The sequence below is a fragment of the Paramisgurnus dabryanus genome, chromosome 17 (assembly GCF_030506205.2).
Source record: "Paramisgurnus dabryanus chromosome 17, PD_genome_1.1, whole genome shotgun sequence".
Lineage (NCBI taxonomy): Eukaryota > Metazoa > Chordata > Actinopteri > Cypriniformes > Cobitidae > Paramisgurnus > Paramisgurnus dabryanus.
Genome location: NC_133353.1, coordinates 17,352,060 through 17,371,253, shown reverse-complemented (window position 1 = coordinate 17,371,253; position 19,194 = coordinate 17,352,060). Strand labels below are relative to the sequence as shown.

The window sequence follows — 19,194 nt, the reverse complement described above, 5'->3', positions numbered from 1 at the left end:
GAAAAGTCACGTGATTGTGTGGTCTGTTGTGTTGCGGAATGTGAGCTGCAAACACAATAATAATTTTATAGTTTAGCTGTATGCCAAGTTGGAAATAATATGATTGTAGACGTTTAGCGGAAACGGATTCCTTCGGTTTGAGTCTACAAAAGGTAGGAACAACAAATACTATGAGTACAAATATACTACAATGCAAAACTTTTGGACACAACAAACTTTAACACGCGACGGAGCACCATAAACGTTCTGGGAACAAATTAATGATCAGGTTTTATCATACTGGTAAGTATTTTACTAGCATATACACAGGACAAAATTTTTTTAATAATTTTGTCACTAATTTACTCTTCAATGAAAATCAACCGACTGCGATCAAAGTATTTATTAAAGTTTATTAAGATGCTGTAGTGATGCTATTGTTTATTATTAACCAGCACAAATAGAAAATGTATTTATTTACCACTTGTAGTAAACTTTTCAAATTTTCTACAAGTGGTACCTGAATACATTTTTAAATACATTTTTTAGCACATTTTAGTCATGGTGTCTCAAAATAGCACAGATAAGTACACTTAGATGTTCTTAAGATTATCTTTAGAAGAAAAATGGTAGGAAATATGGGATAAGGACATGAAGGGTAGACATTTGTATAAAATTAGAAAATATGTAGAGACTAACAAGAGTATAAGGGGAAGAAACAGGAAGGAAGAGGTTATGTTAACAAGATTAAGGCTTGGTCATTCAGGATAAAATGCAACATCAGCTTTAGTAGGAGTGTATGAGAGTAGAACATGTAATATGTCATTGTAGGAACATATACAGGAGAGCACAGAATTAATGGAGTATCTTAGTATTAATGGATAAAAGGATTTAGATTTGGGGTATATATTAGGAGTGGAAGTTAAAGGGATACTCCATCATTTTGTCATATTAAACTATGTTATTACCTTAACCAAGAAGAGTTGATGCATACCCAGGGTCCGAAATTAAATTTTTGGCTCACCTGCCACAGGGACTGGTAGATGAAAAAATCCACCAGCCAAGCATATTTTTTACCGGCCAGAATAATAAACAGCCTTTTTTTGTCACATACACATTAATTTAATTTGCTGTGTTCATGGTCACGAATGTTCTCAAGTTTTTTCGTTTAATTTCCGATGACAAATGAGTTGTTTTTGTTTTTGTTGTTCTTTAGCATACTGGCGACACACCGAACAACTCATCACGACAGCGTCAGAATCATATTTTAGCCAGCCTCTTGAAACTAAACTCTCCATACCTCCATTTCTCACAAAACTTGAACTTTTTATTTAACTTATCCCCCTTTTCATCTGTGAATTTTCATTTCCAAGGTTGACTGACTCCTGGTAAATGTCGCCACATATCAGGTGCAGACCGCAAGTTAGCTGCAGTACTAGCTAGCAACAGACCGTCTCTAGTGCTTCAAGTCTCGCAAGACTTGGAGCGTAGAGACATTGGCCCTCATTTATCAAAAGTGCGTACACCTGGCGTACACCCAAAACCACGGTGACTTTGAGATTTATCAATATGGACGTTGGCGTACGGCACGCTCAAATCCTACGCCAGCTCAGGAGGTGGTGTACGCACATTTTGAGTTAGTGCAGAAATGCGCAAACAATTCCTAACACCACAAAACGCACTGACAAACTAAAATATATTATATATTATGACCCACTGTAAAAAAACAAAAACATAGTAATTATAAACTTCAGTGTTTATTTTTATGCAACATGTACTTCAATGTTTAATTTGTGAGACTTTACCAAAGCATTTGATTTGTAGGCATATGTATTCCTTCAGTTGAGAGCCTGGGCGCTTTACCTGACGTTTCAGGGCAAAGCATGTGAGCGGAGCCTTGAGCGGTGCGGTAATAATACCATAAAAGCGCCTCTCTAAAAATTCCGCTCGCCCAGCACCGCTCGTTGAACCCAGAACGCCCTTTGATAATTTGCTAGTTCGAGAATCTGTAAAAACGTCTAGCAATAAGTTATGGAATTCAAGCCTTATACATAAATGTAAAGTAAAAATCAAAGTTAAGATTGGACAGGAAGAAAAAATTGAAAGGGAGTGCGGAGAGACTGTAAAAGTTAGCAAATATTCATCCTGGAATCTGAAGCGGCACATTGCAAGAAAGTGCAAGGATGTAATAATGCATCAAAAGGTAAGCTAGTTACATACCATTCGATGATAAATAAATAGCTACACATGAATAGGTAAGGTAAAATGCTTGTGTTGAATGGAGCCATAAATCCGATCATGATGAAATGCGGACAAAATCATGGCCACGAATTATCTTTTATGCTACATTATGGACACTTCTTTTTCTTATTTAGTCTAAAGTATGGCCATAAATATAAAATTCATTCCCAATATTCAACAGTTTGTTCCTTGGAATTAATTATTATAATATTTCGTAATTACTATTACAATTATTATTACTTCAAATTATGAATTAGCCTAGTAAAACATGTGGATGTCGTGGAAACAAATTGTTAATTTGAATTATATCCGGAGCTCCATATCAAACTGGATCTTAGCTAACAAACAACTGTATGTAAATACAGAAAAACACACTACAAAAGTTACTACATCATTTTAAAATATTATTTTTAAAAAACTTAACCGAACCATTAAGCAGACATATAATTTAGATGTAGGCAACAGTAAATAATAATAATAATAATAATAAATAATTATTCTTCTAAATATCAATTAAGTGTCATTAATAATAAAAATAATAATACAAATATTACAAAACGTCATGCAATTAATAATGTGTCTTTCATCCCGCTCTTTAAACTCCCAACTAAAACTATTTTGTTTCTTTCCACTTCCCTGGTTTCTCTTCTTTGCCGTCTTCCATGTGTCAATGTCGTAAAATGAGGGCGTGGGGGAGGTGGAGACTTGAATTTATATGGGCGTGTTATTCTAATGACGATCGTTTTCAGCCGCGGCATTTATGAAGCGCAGATATTGCTTACACCTGAATTTCAGAGGTACGCACAGCTTCATAAATCAGGCGGTGAGAGGAGTGTAAGCATAATCTTACGCCAACATATACGCCCGTTTCTACGCAAGAATGATAAATGAGGGCCATTCTGTGGCTAGCTCACCTCGGCCCCAGATTAGTTACTGGCAAACACATTATACTGCATTACTATTTTGGTATGAAAATCACCCGCCAGTGTGGCGGATAGCCTTTTGAATTTAGTCGCCAAACGGAAAATCTACCCGCATTTGGCGCTTGACTGGTGTTAATTTCGGACCCTACCTCTATCATCTTAGTGCGTGCACTTAATCGCTGTGGCGAGCGGCGACACTTTAATAGCACTTAGCTTAGCCCAGTTCATTCAATGGTACCAAACAGAGATGAAGTTAGAAATGACCAAACACATCAACGTTTTTCCTATTTAAAATGAGTAGTTATACGACCAAGTATGGTGGCACAAAAGAAAACGTACCATTGAAAATGGTAACTAATGTATGATGGAATAGCACTTTTGGGAGAACTTCGACTCTGCGCGGAGTTTTACCGCACCGAGTCGAAGTACTCCCAGAAGTGCTATTCCGCCATACATTATAGTTACCCTTTTTAACCCGCTTAGAAAAGTGTCACGTTTTATTTTGTGCCACCATACTTGGCCATCGGCTGCCCTGATTTCTAAATTTCGGAATCCGCATCGGCCAGAGAAAAAAAAACATATCTGTCGACCTTAGGTACTCGGTACCCAAGTCTGTACCACAGTGTGTAAAAAAATGAACAATTATACTTTAACGTTTATTTTAATATTAAAACATTTCAACATTATAGAAAACTTTTAAGAGCTTCTGTTTAGGTTGTCTGTGTTAATGTTTGTTGACTTTTCTCCTGACTCTCTTGGTGTACATCCTCCTCTAGCTGACACTGTCAAAAAGAGAGAGAATAAGAAATATATTTTATTTATTCAATTCAATTCAATTTTATTTATATAGCGCTTTTCACAAGTGTTAATTGTTGCAAAGCAGCTTTACATGAGAAGATGTAGAGGAGAACACAGAAAATCAATAGATAGTATAAGAAGTAGAATATAGCGGCTAAGGTTAAAACCGTACAAGCGTGCATATTAATAATATAATGTATACAGTAAAGTGCTAAGTTAAGCCAAAGTTGGCTGACTCTCCCTGGGACTAAAAAACCCCCTTAGGAGAAACCCCGGTGGGAAAAACTCCTAGAAGGACAAAAAACCCTAGGGAGAAATTAATATATATTTATATATATAGACACGGTAAGGATAGGAAGCGGGTAAGCGGATTAAACTGGTTCAGCCGGTGGTCGTTGGTCACGCATCGGCTGGGCATCACGTTGAAGGACAGCCAGTAGATCAGTGGTGCGATGACCTTCACAGCAGCAGGAACTGGTCTGTTTGTCTCATTGTCCTCGGGGTCGAGGACAAGACAGGGAGACAAAAACAGAATTCTATTAGCGAATTCTATTAGCGTAGTTCACATGTAATGCAAGTGTCATACATTATAGTGGTTTAATTCAGCTCGGTTCCAGACAAGCTAACTATTGCGGCAATAGCATATTACCCGTATAAGGTATGTGAGTGCTTTGCTCTAGACAAAAATAACTACTGCGGGAAAAGTACATTTACTGGACATGTTATGTGAATGCTTTGTTAAAGAAGAATGTCTTAAGTTTAGATTTAAATTGATCGGCTGTGTCTGATACTCGAACATTATTTGGTAAATCATTCCAGAGCTTAGGGGCTAAGTAGGAAAAGGATCTACCACCTTTAGGGTGTTTTCACATATAGTTCATTTTAAAAGAACCAAACCCAGTTCACTTAAAGTGAACCAGAAAAGGAACTAGCCGAATGTGACCTCAGTCCTTTTGGTGTTCACAATATAGTGAACTCAAAAGAGGACCCAGTTCTTTTTTTAGTCCTCTTCAGAACTGAAGTGATCTCAGACCCTTTCTTGTTCACATCACAACTTCATAAGAACTCAGACCCCAGCTTTCTGTGCAGCAGTTTATTTTGATACAGTGTTAAAACCATACGCGAACCGGACCGGGAACTCATTGATTTCACATATCAAAAAGAAATCGAACCACAAAAGAACCCAAAAGCGAACCGTACTCAGACCACCTCCAGATGTGGTCTGAGTTCGGTTCGCTTTTGGGTCCTTTTAGGGGGGTCTGAGATCACTTGGTTTATTCACATATACACCCTGAACTGCTCTGAGAGCGTTTGGAGGGCTCAAACGAACCAGGTGTGAAAACACCCTTAGGGCGCACTCACATTATCCAAACCAAACCGCGCTCGGGCGCGTTTGACCCCCAAAGCCTGGTTTGTTTGACTAGTGTGATCGCTTCGTTCCGCGCCCGGGCGCGGATTGTTTAATCGCGCCGCGGCTGGGTTGCAGAGGTGGGCCGGAGCGCGGTTCACTTGGGCTCAGGCGCGGAAGGCTGTGGTGTGAGCGCAGTCGCGCCTGAGCGCGATTCAAAAGGTGAAGACGTCAGTTGCGCGACCACTCACCTTCATCTGCCTCCGTAAAAACCTTTTGATGCGCGCAGCGGGGTTACGTTAATGTCCGAGCTGCGCACGTGACAGATCAACTAAGCAATATGATGACATGTGAGAGGGCTGTCTGTAATCGCGCACCAAACGACTCCGAATAAAAACACAGACTTATCATTACAGTGGGTTCCAGTGTTAAGAGAGCGCTTTACTTCCTGCTTTTTCAAAACAATCGCATCTTAATGACGAAAGCGCGCCTGGACTCGGATCGATAAGAAGTACAGTGTGAGTGCGTGCACCTGGGGGAGTAGGGAGGGGTGGCAATCGCGCCCAGGCATGGTTTGGTTTGGTTGGGATAATGTGAGTGCGCCCTTAGACACTTTTGATATTCTAGGGATAATTAAGTGACCAGAATTTTGTGAGCGCAGTTTACGTGATGGATTGTATTCTGATAGTAGTTCTTTAATATACGAGGGCGCTAGGCCATTTAAGGCTTTGTAGGTGATTAGTAATATTTTAAATTGTATGCGATATTTAACTGGTAGCCAGTGTAAAGATGCCAGAATTGGACTGATGTGGTCATACTTTTTAGATCAAGTAAGCACTTTTGCGGCGGCGTTTTGATCCAGCTGTAGCTTGTTTACCTGATTTGCATGGCATCCCCCGAGTAACGAGTTACAATAGTCTATTCTAGAGGTCATAAAAGCATGGATAAGCTTTTCTGTAGAGTTGTTCCGATTCCGATACCAGTATCGGAAATGCGGCCGATACCACAAAAAATTCTGGCATCGGAATCAGCGAGTACTTGAACCCATGTACCGATCCGATACCATTTTCTTACTAAACCTTGTTATGCCCGTTATAGCTACTAACGCTGCAAAGCGAAACTAATTTCTTCTTCTCTGCTCTGAATGCAAACGCCAGGAAGTTACCACATGCGTGACCAACCACTGTTTACTTAGAGCGGCAAAGAAATGAAAGCATGCAGCTGTATGTCCGCTGTTTGTTAGTATTTCAGACTAATAAAACATCGACATGTCTCAACGGAATCCGCGCCCACAGATTTTGGCAGAGAACTCAGCGGATTTAATGCCCGTGATCGACAAGCACACATACCCCGCGCTTGAGCGCGTTTGTGAGTGACCAGTACTGTCATTGACAACAAGTACACATACATAGCCTCGCACGTTTGTGAGCAGCATTGATAAGTACATAAACCCTGCGTGTGCTGTTTGCTGTGATTGTTTTTAATGATAAGAGCATGAACCGTTTGATATTTGAGATGAAATAAAACTTACCACTGAGTTTCACCGCAGATCTTTCTTGTCTGTGTCGTCTATGTGACGCGAAAGTCAGCACATCATCATTTCAAATCAGTTTACAAGACGAATGCTCTTGTTATGTTTAACTCTTTCCCCGCCATTGACGAGATATCTCGTCAATCAAGAGAAAACGCTTCCCCGCCAATGACGAGTTTTTCCGTCTTTCCGCAATACCGTTATTATCCACTAGGTGGTGCCCTTCCGCAACTTTTTAAACCCGGAAGTATTGCCCTATGGCAAGCGGCTGCATGTCCGTGTCTGTTTTAAAGATCGCTCTGAATGGGATCTCTATGAAAAGTCCGTCACAAAAATGGAATTATCTCTGCTTTTTGCTCAAAATGTGGTGTTTTTGCAGAAACCTACCCATATTCAAAAGCTGATTACAAAGTAACTACTGAAGGTAGAATGAAACATTTTTTTTGTTTGAAAACAGGGGGTCTGTTCTTTCATTTGGTATATTGTATGTTTATATATTTGAAGAAGAACATTTTCTGGAAGACATTTAACTTTTGTGAAAATCATGAAAAACGCTGGCGCTGGCTGGCAACTTTTTTTAAAAACGCGGGCGGTGAAAGAGTTAATATAAAGTTTACATTGCGTTGTAAAAATGATGAAATTATCTTCATACGTGCTTAATTCATAATGAGAACGTTTACACAAGCTTTTTTATTCTGCTATAATATATATAAACAATAATATATGTCATTTTATATAGGCTACAAACTATAATTCTATCTTGACATGCACATTATCTGGTTCATGTTGGTCCAGTTTAATTCAGAGGACTCATTGGTTTGTTGTATTTATTTTAATTTTAAGCCTTTAAAAAGTAATTATTTTAGATGCAATTTTGTAATATTTAATAGCTTAAATTCTCTATTTTTTTCTAAAAACATTTATAATCATCCCACAGAATTCCGCAGATTTTTCAAATTATTCTAAAACTAAAATACCCTTTCAGTGTACAGTGTTAGATTTGTGGCTCGTTTTCTCTTAGGAAAAATAAATATTACTGTCAAATGTACTGTCATCATGTTTTATACAGGAATAACACACCATAAAACAGGAATGAAGCACACCATAAAACAGTTATATCCATTCATACAGGACTAGTAGTATGTATAGCTGTATATTTTACAGATACACACCCAGGTATCGGATCGGTACTCGGTATCGGCCGATACCCTGAGCCCAGGTATCAAAATCGGTATCGGGAAGAGAAAAATGGTATCGGAACTAAGCATGGGCCGGTATAAGATTCTGGTGGTATGATAACCTTTAGCAAAAATACCACGGTTTCACGGTGTTGCGGTATTGCCATTGCAACACTAAAATGTGTTATTTTCAAATGCCAGGTACAATTAAGCCTTTAAATTATAATATGCTTTCAAAACATATATAATATTTTCGTAATGTATATTAAATGTAAACATCAAATCAATCACATGACTTCATGATTTAATGAATTTTGTATAAGCACAGCTCATACCTTGGAGACGGTATCACAGAACATTTTAGTGGTTTTGAAACCTTGACCGTTTTAAACCTCGGTATACCTTGAAACCGGTAACCGGCCCATGCCTAATCGGAACATCTCTACTTTTCTGCATCTGATGCAGACAGCATATGGCGTATTTTTGAGATATTTCTAAGATGGAAGAATGCTGTGCGGCAGACGTTGGAGATATGACTACCAAAAGCTAGATTGCTGTCGAACATCACGCCTAAATTCTTAACCATGGAAGATGGCACAACCGTGCAGCCATCTATGGGCAACTTGTAATCTGACATATTATGTTTGTAGCGATTCGGTTCAATAATAAGTATCTCTGTCTTATTGGAGTTTAGCATAAGAAAGTTATGTGCCATCCAGTCCCTAATATCACTAATGCAGTCTGTTAGCTTAGAAAACTGGTGGATTTCGCTAGGATGCGACGAGATGTAAAGCTGGGTATCATCCGCATAGCAGTGAAAACTTATGTTATGTTTCCTGATAATGTCTCCTAGAGGTAACATATATAGGATAGGGCCTAGAACTGATCCCTGAGGTACGCCGTATTTAACGGGGGAGTGATATGATTCTTCCTCATTTACATAAACAAAGTGATATCGATTGGTTAGATACTAACCCAGGCTAACGCCTGACCACTGATGCCAACATAGTTTTCTAGTCTATTGAGTAAGATTTTGTGATCTATTCTGTCAAAGGCTGCACTAAGGTCTAGTTATATAACGATTGAGATTTCACCACGATCGGATGTTAATAGGAGGTCATTTGTAACTCTAAGCAGCGCTGTCTCTGTGCTATGGTGGGGCCTGAAACCTGATTGGAACTTTTCATATGTATTATTATTCTTTACGAATGTGCGTAGCAGGCTGGCCACTACTTTTTCTAAAATTTTAGAAAGAAAAGGTAGTTTTGAGATTGGTCTAAAGTTATTAAGATCTCCCTGGTCAAGGTTTGGTTTTTTAATAAGCGGTCTAATAACTGCTAGTTTGAAAGCTTATTAAACATACTGTCTGACAACGACTAATAAATCAGCTAAGGCTACAGGTGCTAAGGTGCATATATAAACACGCATGTGCACACACATACTCTGAATGCAAGCATTAGTTTAATATCACTTACATTGTTGCATGATGAAAATAGTTATTAAAAACCCTTAACATTTCAATAATTATTTAATCCAGTGGCATTAGCCTACATTTTGCTGACAGGATGGCTAAATGGCGATGCATGGTAGCCCATTTATAGATAGTTTATAACGTTGCAAATACAGCGTCATTAACAAATAACTGACTTACACAAAACATTAACATCTAGCATAAAGTTAGCTGGTTACACGGCATAAATGCCAGCTGCCTCAAACAAACATAATATAGGGTCTGGGTTTCATTATAAAATTTAAGTTTTACAGTTTGTATGTGATGTTAATATGAATTAAAACTTACATTTAATTCTTTAAAGAGATCGGGGTGTTTGTCTTTCATAAGCTCCACCAAATTCTATGTTTGATAGCGACAAGAAGGGATTCTCGTGTGCTCGTACGCAATGCTCCAGTACCAGAGAAAGCAAGTTCCGTCATGTTTAAAAAAAAATTCGTATCGACTTGGTACCTAAGTATCGGTTCTCGTGACATCCCTACTGCATATTAATTTGGTTGCCACCTCACCTTTTAAAGCTTAATTCTGTTCTGTACACACACAGTTCAATAATTTATGGGCCTGACAACCACATTCTAGTAGTTAATAAAGTATTTAAACGTGCATCATGGACATGACAAGTCTCTCTTCTGAAAAAATAAATGCCTAGAAGGGGAAAAAGTCTTCTGTATGCTGACAATGACAGAGGCTTGAACTTTTAACCGGACCGCCCACGTCACGTAGAAATGTTTACGACCGGGGTTATCTCCGGGGCGCGTTAAATCATGTCCTCCTACAATAAAAACAGTGTTTACACAAGTGGTCTTCATGAAAACACATTCCATGCTTCCATCATAATTTATATAAGGTGGGGCCCCAATATGTTTAATAAAAGCCAGGGAAATCAGAGTTACGAAAATCACAAACATGGATAGCCCATGCAGCTCGCGCGGTACTCCGGTGAGTGAATGGCAAATTCGCATGGATCATCTCGCTATGGCACCGAAAAAACAGCGTGGGCATATTTGCCCACCATGCATTGGACTTTTAACATGCGCCATTTTGGAATGCGTGACATCATTATAATCTGCCATGTTGGCATGGTTTGAGCACCCTCTCTACAAATTATTTTGATCAGGAGATGAAATTGAAATATTGTGAAATCCTCTCATTGAATAGTTTCATTAAACACACATTTTTAGGTGAAATGATTAAAGAAATTAAGTGTTCTTTCTTTTCTTTTAAACGTCATCCTGGCTTCTAAGGGCTATATTCATGGTGAGAATAAACTGTAATTATATAAATTAAGACTAGAAAAGATGTTTAAAATGAACTTTCTCTAAAAATCTTAGAACTATGTATGGATACGTATTTATCAACATAATAAAAAAGGTTTTTCACAGCGGCAGATAAAATACAATCTTAAAGAATAAAGAACAATGAATTCTGTCAAGATTAACATTTTGTAGGATTTTCTCCAGAGAGTAAAAAACAATGCATAAATATATCAAGCAGCGATACGGGGCCAAGCAACAATGGTCCTGCAACACACCATGAAGCCAAAAGGACATGCAATTGAAGAATGCAATGTAGCAGATATGTATGGAAACTTACAGGACTCAGAGATGAAAATGCACATAATAAATAAATAAAATTTTTGAAGTAAAATATTTATTTGCATGCTGAAAGAAGGACCAATTAGTCCAATGCTGACCAAGAAAACAATTGAACCACCAAAGCATCATACTTGTAACACATGAGACTTAAACCAAAAGAGCACAAACAAAATAATACCAGAAAAAATTATAAAGTAAAATACAAATAATGAATTGAAGCTTTTGACTCTAAAGTAAGAGAATTCAATCGTTGTCCTACAGAGGATTTGAACCCACGATCTCCAGGTCTCTTGCCTGTCACTCATGTGGTTGAGCTACAGGGGAGACATGCTTACATACAGCTGCTTAAGCTAGGTAGCTGAAGTAACAGTGTGTATGTTCAAGTTTGGAGAGATTTTTTTCAAGAACAGAATATTTTTTTAAAACCCCTGTAGGTAATCAAACCTGTTCGAACATTTGACTCTATATGACACAAATTTGTCAACTATTTTTATTGCTCATTAATACAATTCATTAATACTGTATTTTTCAAAATGACCGCTACTGCATTTTTGAACTGGTGGTGGTGCTTGGCCACCAAATTATTGCAAGCAGTGCAGAACATATAAAACAGACTGGTTGAGAATAATAGGTGAGAATTAAATCAAAACAAAATCTTAATAGAAAAACATAACACATGCATCAGACAATTTATATGAGAAATTACAATTTATATGAGAATCAGATATTTTAAGTGAGAAGAGTTAAAGTTTAAGTCAAGAAAACATGTTGTATAGGAATGCACAACATGTTATAATACAGTCATAATAATTTAATATGACAAAGAGACAATGTCACAGGGACTGTCAACTTTGGACAGGTATTTCTCGGGAATGGCAGAAAATATCAAAAATGTGTTTAGTCATTTCTGTGCGGATTACTCCAAAGATTATGTGAGCAGAGTCTGGCATAAAATAGACTTAATTTGCAAAAGTAGTAGGGAAAAAACTACTTCACATATGCTATGAAATAAGATATGAACAGAATGTTGGAAACTGACAAATGAGATATCATTGCAATCAACATAAACCAGTGAATAAAAATTCACAAAGAAAATGAATATCAGACAAAGTTTTCAGAAGTTATAGGCTGTTTTATATAGTTTATAAACCCTAGTAGGCGCTGTCTTCAGATTTCCCAGGTACCTTCAGGACATCATACCGATGTTCCCTACCAAATTTTGTGCCGATACATTATATAGATAATAGTTATCACAATTTATGACAAAATTCAAAATGGTGGACAGGCAGTTTGGTAATTTCCGGCATAATATATATCGACAGATTTGTCATGAGCCAAGGAATCCATAGACACCAAGATCATAATTTTCTATCAAACATTTAAATGGTTATGGGCAAAAAAAACAATTTTTCATATCTCATGACCCATAGGTGGCGCTGTCCTCAAATTTGGCAGGGTACCCCAGTCCATGGTCCTCGTGAAGGGTACCAAGTTTCATTTCAATTGATCAAAGAATGACCAAGATAAGCAAGCATACAAAGCACAGCAAGCACACAAAGCACAGCAAGCACACAAAGCACAGCAAACACACAAAGCACAGTAAGCTCACAAAGCACAGCAAGCTCACAAAGCACAGCAAACACACAAAGCACAGTAAGCTCACAAAGCACAGTAAGCACACAAAGCATAGCAAGTTCACAAAGCACAGCAAGCTCACAAAGCACAACCAGCACACAAAGCACAGCAAACTCCCAAAGCACAGCAAACTCCCAAAGCACACAAAGCACAGCAAGCACACAAAGCACAGCAAGCACACAAAGCACAGCAAGCACACAAAGCACAGCAAGCACACAAAGCACAGCAAGAACCACCACAATGCAGAGCAACAACAGCAAACATGGAAAAATAGAACACATGTGAACTACAGACAGGTTGAGAAGAATTGATGAGGAAGAACAAAATACCTGACTCAGGTGGGATTCAAACCCAGGAACTCAGAATCTCAATGCATATGATTAACTAGATGCTCCACTCAGTTGACACAGTTCATTAGGCAGCAGAAAAGAGATAACAGTATAATATCAATAAGAATTGTAATAGTTTATAACCCCTAGGTGGCGCTGTACTCTGACTTCCCAGGTACCTTCAGAACATCATGTCGAAGCTCCTTACTAATTTTTGCGCGGATATGTCCAATACTTCAAAAAATATAACAAATTATGTGAAATTTCAAAATGGTGGACAGGCGGTTTGGTCAAACCCGGCATAATACACATCGACAGATGCGGCATGAGGTAAGCAATCCATAGACATCAAGATCATAATTTTCTGACAAACAGTTCAGAAGTTATGGGCAAAAATAGCCTATTTTATTATCTCATGACCCATAGGTGGCGCTGTCACCAAATTTGGCATGGACCCCAAGTTCATGGTCCACATGAAGTGTACCAAATTTCATTTCAATTGATCAAAGAATGACTGAGCTACAGCTTCAGAACCATTTTTGCGTCAACCTCGTTAAGTTTGCGCATTTATTACTTTTGAACAAAGATAAATATCAAAATTCTGTTCAGTCATTTCTATGCGGCTTACTCCAAAGATCATCTGTGCCAAATCTCATAAGAATTGAACAACATTTGAAGGAAGAGTAGCGAAAAAATGGAATACTGTACATTTCAAAATGGCCACTACTGTAATAGGTGGAATTTTACTGTAAGGTATTAAAAGCAACAAGCATGAGGAGAGTAATCACGTGTACTAAGTAGAATTTTCATAGATCAAGCGGATCAGCAGTTATAACCATTTGAACATTGAATTTTTGCACTGGTGGTGGCGCTATAGAGTTAGGACTAGAGACCCCATTTTTGGTCACATGACTTTTTAAGACCACCACTACAACTGTGCCAAATTTCATCATTTTCCTACGTACGGTTCATAGGGCTGCCATAGACTCCCATTGGGGAAGATGAAGAATAATAATACTGACAGTTCCAATAGGTGCCTCAGCACCTTCGGTGCTTGGCCCCTAATAATAATACTAACAATTACAATAGGTGTCTCAGCACCTTCGGTGCTTGACCCCTAAATATAGCTGCAAGCAGCGATTCGGGGCCAAGCACCTTTAGCGCAATGAGCACCCAAAGCACAGCAAGCAACATAGAAGGTATCAATCACCCAATGCTCACTGACCACCCAAGGTGCATCAAGAACACAAAGCGCAGCAAGTTCCCAAAGCGTTGCAATGACAGAGCAGAACCACCGCAGTGCAGAGCAGCAACAGAAAACATGGCAAAAATAGAACATATGTGAACTACAGACAGGTCAAGAAGAATAGGTGGGAAAGAACAAAACTTTAATAGAAGAAATTAACACCTGCCTCAGGTGGGATTCGAACCCATGAACTCAGGATCTCTATGCATACGACTTAGTGGATGCGCCACTCAGCAGACACAGCTCAAGGGGCAGCAGGAAAGAGATTACAGAAATGCAAGCATTGACATATGCCAATCACCAAAGATGTAGAAATGACACCGCAGAGCAGAAATCACAGAAATACAATGTATTTGAGAATCAAAAAGCTCAAGTGAGATTGAAGACAAGAAGAACATTCCGTAGAGTAACGCTATAAAATGTAATATAAAGTAATTAACTATGACAAATAGACAACATCACAGGGACGATCAACTTTACAGAGGTTTTTCTCAAAAAAATTCCTGGGTGCAAGAAAAATCTGTTCAGTCATTTCTGTGCGGATTGCTCCAAACATTATACGAGCAGAACCTGGCATAAAATAAACAAAATTTGTAAAAGGAGTAGCGAAAAAATCATTTACCATATGCCTTACAATAACACATGAACAGAATGATGGAAAATGACAAACGAGGTATCGTTGCAATCGGCATAAACCAGTGAATACAATTTCACAAAGAAAATTAAAATCCGACAAAGTATTCAGAAGTTATGAGCAGTTCTATAAGAACTGTTATAGTTTATAACCCCTAGGTGGCGCTGTATTCTGACTTCCCAGATACAATCAGGACATCATGCCAAAGCTTCCCACCGATTTTTGCGCCAATATATCCAATACTTCAAAAGTTATAACAATTTATGACAAATTTCAAAATGGCGGACAGGCGGTTCGGTCAAACCCGGCATAATACACATCGACAGATGCGGCATGAGGTAAGGAATCCGTAGACACCAATATCATAATTTTCTGACAAACGATTCAGAAGTTATGCGCAAAAATAGCCTTTTTTACTATCTCATGACCCATAGGTGGCGCTGTCACCAAATTTGGCATGGACCCCCAGTTCATGGTCGACATGAAGCGTACCAAATTTCATCTCGATTGATCAAAGAATGACCGAGATACAGCTTCAGAACCAATTTTGCGTCAATCTCGTTAAGTTCACGCATTAATTACTTTTAAATAAAGAAAAATATCAAAATTCTGTTCAGTCATTTCTATGCGGTTCACTCCAAAGATCACATGTGCCAAATCTCATAAGAATTGAACCAAATTTGAAGGAGGAGTAGCGAAAAAACGAAATACTGTACATTTCAAAATGGCCGCTACTGTAATGGGTGGAGTCTTACTGTAAGGTATTAAAAACAATAAGCATGAGGAGAGCAATCACGTGTACTAAGTAGAATTTTCATAGAGCAAATGGATCATGAGTTATAACCATTTGAACATTGAATTTTTGAGATGATGGTGGCGCTATAGAGTTACTGCTAGAGACCCCATTTTTGGCCACATGACTATTTATGACCACCACTACAACTGTGCCAAATTTCATCATTTTCCTACATACGGTTCATAGGGCTGCCATAGACACCAATGGCTAAGAAGAAGAAAAAAGTACAATTCCAATAGGTGTCTCAGCACCTTCGGTGCTTGACCCCTAATAATACTAACAATTACAATAGGTGTCTCAGCACCTTCGGTGCTTGACCCCTAATAATAATACTAACAGAAACAATAGGTGCCACAGCACCATAGGTGCTTGGCCCCTAATAATACTAACAAATATAGCTGCAAGCAGCAATTGCGGGGTCAAGCACCTTCAGCGCAATGAGCACCCAAAGCACAGCAAAAACCACACGACGCAGCAAATGCGCAAAGCGCAGAAAGCGCGCAATACAGAGCCCGAACCCGAAGCAAAGCAAATGCAGAGCAGAACCACTGCAGTGCGGAGCAACAACAGTAAAGATGGCAAAAATATAACACGTGTGGAAAACCAGACAGGTCGAGAAGAACGTGTTAAAGGGAACACAAAGGAAATCTCAATAAGTGAAAGTAAGAGCTGGGATTCGAACCCATGACCTCAGGTTCCCAAAGCAACGCACTAACCGCATGCGCCACTGAGTAAACGATTAAACCACTGAGTTGGTGTGTCCAAGCTATAGAATAGAGATTTAGAACTTTAAACATTGATATACAGCAATTACTAAAAGTGCAGAAATGACAACAGAGAGCACAAATAACTGAAATACAATGTATAGTATGAAAATCACAAAACTTAAGTGAGAAAAAAGTTAAGACAAAAACCACTGCACATGGGATTCAAACCCATGAACTCAGGTTCCCAAAGCACAACAGTTACCGCATCTGCCACTTAGTAAACGATTAAACCACTGAGTTGGTGTGTCCAAGCTATAGAATAGAGATTTAGAGCTGTAAACATTGATATCCAGCAATTACCAAACGTGCAGAAATGACAACAGAGAGCACAAATAACTGAAATACAATGTATTGTAGAAAATCACAAAACTTAAGTGAGAAAAAAAGTTAAGACAAAAACCACTGCACATGGGATTCGAACCCATGAACTCGGGTTCCCAAAGCACAGCAGTTACTGCATCCGCCACTTAGTAAACGATTAAACCACTGAGTTGGTGTGTCCAAGCTATAGAATAGAGATTTAGAGCTGTAAACATTGATATCCAGCAATTACCAAACGTGCAGAAATGACAACAGAGAGCACAAATAACTGAAATACAATGTATTGTATGAAAATCACAAAACTTAAGTGAGAAAAAAAGTTAAGACAAAAACCACTGCACATGGGATTCGAACCCATGAACTCGGGTTCCCAAAGCACAGCAGTTACCGCATGCGCCACTGAGTAAACGATTAAACCATTGAGTTGGTGTGTCCAAGCTATAGAATAGAGATTTAGAGCTGTAAACATTGATATCCAGCAATTACCAAACGTGCAGAAATGTCAACAGAGAGCACAAATAACTGAAATACAATGTATAGTATGAAAATCACAAAACTTAAGTGAGAAAAAAGTTAAGACAAAATATCACAGCCCATGGGATTCAAACCCATGACCTCAGAATCTCATGGCATGTGGTTAACCAGATGCGCAACTCAGTTAACACAGCTCAAAGGGCAGCAAAAAACAGCTTAGGTGCTGCAAGGATTGACATATGCCAATCAAGACAGATGCAGAACTGACAGTGCAGAGCAGAACTAACAGAAATACAATGTATATGATAATCAAAAAGCTCAAGTGAGATTGAAGACAAGAAGATCATTCTGTATAGTAATGCTATACAATGTAATATACAGTCACATTAATTTACTATGACAAATAGACAACGTCACAGGCACGGTCAACTTTGGAGTGGTATTTCTAAGAAAAAGAAAACAGAATATCAAAAATCTGTTCAGTCATTTCTGTGCGGATTGCTCCAAACATTATACGAGCAGTACCTGGCATAAAATAAACAAAATTTGTAAAAAGAGTAGCGAAAAAATCATCTACCATATGCTTTACAATAACACATGAACAGAATGTTGGAAAATGACAAACGAGGTATCGTTGCAATCGGCATAAACCAGTGAATACAATTTCACAAAGAAATTAATATCAGACAAAGTATTCAGAAGTTATAAGCAGATCCATAAGAACTGTTATAGTTTATAACCCCTAGGTGGCGCTATACTCTGACTTCCAAGGTACCTTCAAGACATCATGCTGAATCTCCCTACTGATTTTTGCACGGATATGTCCAATAGTTCAAAAGATATAACAATTTATGACAAATTTCAAAATGTCGGACAGATGTGTGTGGTCAAGCCCGGCATAATACACATCGACAGATGCGGCATGAGGTAAGCAATCCATAGACATCAAGATCATAATTTTCTGACAAACGATTCAGAAGTTATGCGCAAAAATAGCCTATTTTATTATCTCATGACCCATAGGTGGCGCTGTCATCAAATTTGGCATGGACCCCCAGTTCATGGTCGACATGAAGCGTACCAAATTTCATCTCGATTGATCAAAGAATGACCGAGATACAGCTTCAGAACCAATTTTGCGTCAATCTCGTTAAGTTCACGCATTAATTACTTTTAAATAAAGAAAAATATCAAAATTCTGTTCAGTCATTTCTATGCGGCTCACTCCAAAGATCACATGTGCCAAATCTCATAAGAATTGAACCAAATTTGAAGGAGGAGTAGCGAAAAAACGAAATACTGTACATTTCAAAATGGCCGCTACTGTAATGGGTGGAGTCTTACTGTAAGGTATTAAAAACAATAAGCATGAGGAGAGCAATCACGTGTACTAAGTAGAATTTTCATAGAGCAAATGGATCATGAGTTATAACCATTTGAACATTGAATTTTTGAGATGATGGTGGCGCTATAGAGTTACTGCTAGAGACCCCATTTTTGGCCAAATGACTATTTATGACCACCACTACAACTGTGCCAAATTTCATCATTTTCCTATATACGGTTCATAGGGCTGCCATAGACTCCCATTGGGGAAGATTAAGATTAAGAAGAATAATAATACTAACAGAAACAATAGGTGCCACAGCACCATAGGTGCTTGGCCCCTAAATATAGCTGCAAGCAGCGATTTGGGGCCAAGCAGATTAAGCGAAATGAGCACCCAAAGCACAGCAAACAACATAGAAGGTATCAATCACCCAATGCGCATTGAGCACCCAATCAAAAACACAAGGCGCAGCAAGTACCCAAAACGTAGCAATCACAGATCAGAACCACTGCAGTGCAGAGCAGCAACAGAAAACATGACAAAAATAGAACATATGTGA

The 19,194-nt window shown here is 38.5% G+C and overlaps 1 protein-coding gene across 1 annotated transcript in view; it reads left to right on the top strand.

Annotated features, from left to right (window-relative positions):
• The first annotated feature begins 5 nt into the window (after nucleotides 1–5).
• The window catches only part of LOC135778275 (protein CLN8-like), a 109,897-nt gene continuing 90,708 nt past the window's right edge, over nucleotides 6–19,194 (top strand). The window contains exon 1 of the mRNA XM_065288733.1: nucleotides 6–152. The gene's annotated coding sequence lies outside the window, so the exon portion shown is untranslated. The remainder of the gene's footprint in view (nucleotides 153–19,194) is intronic.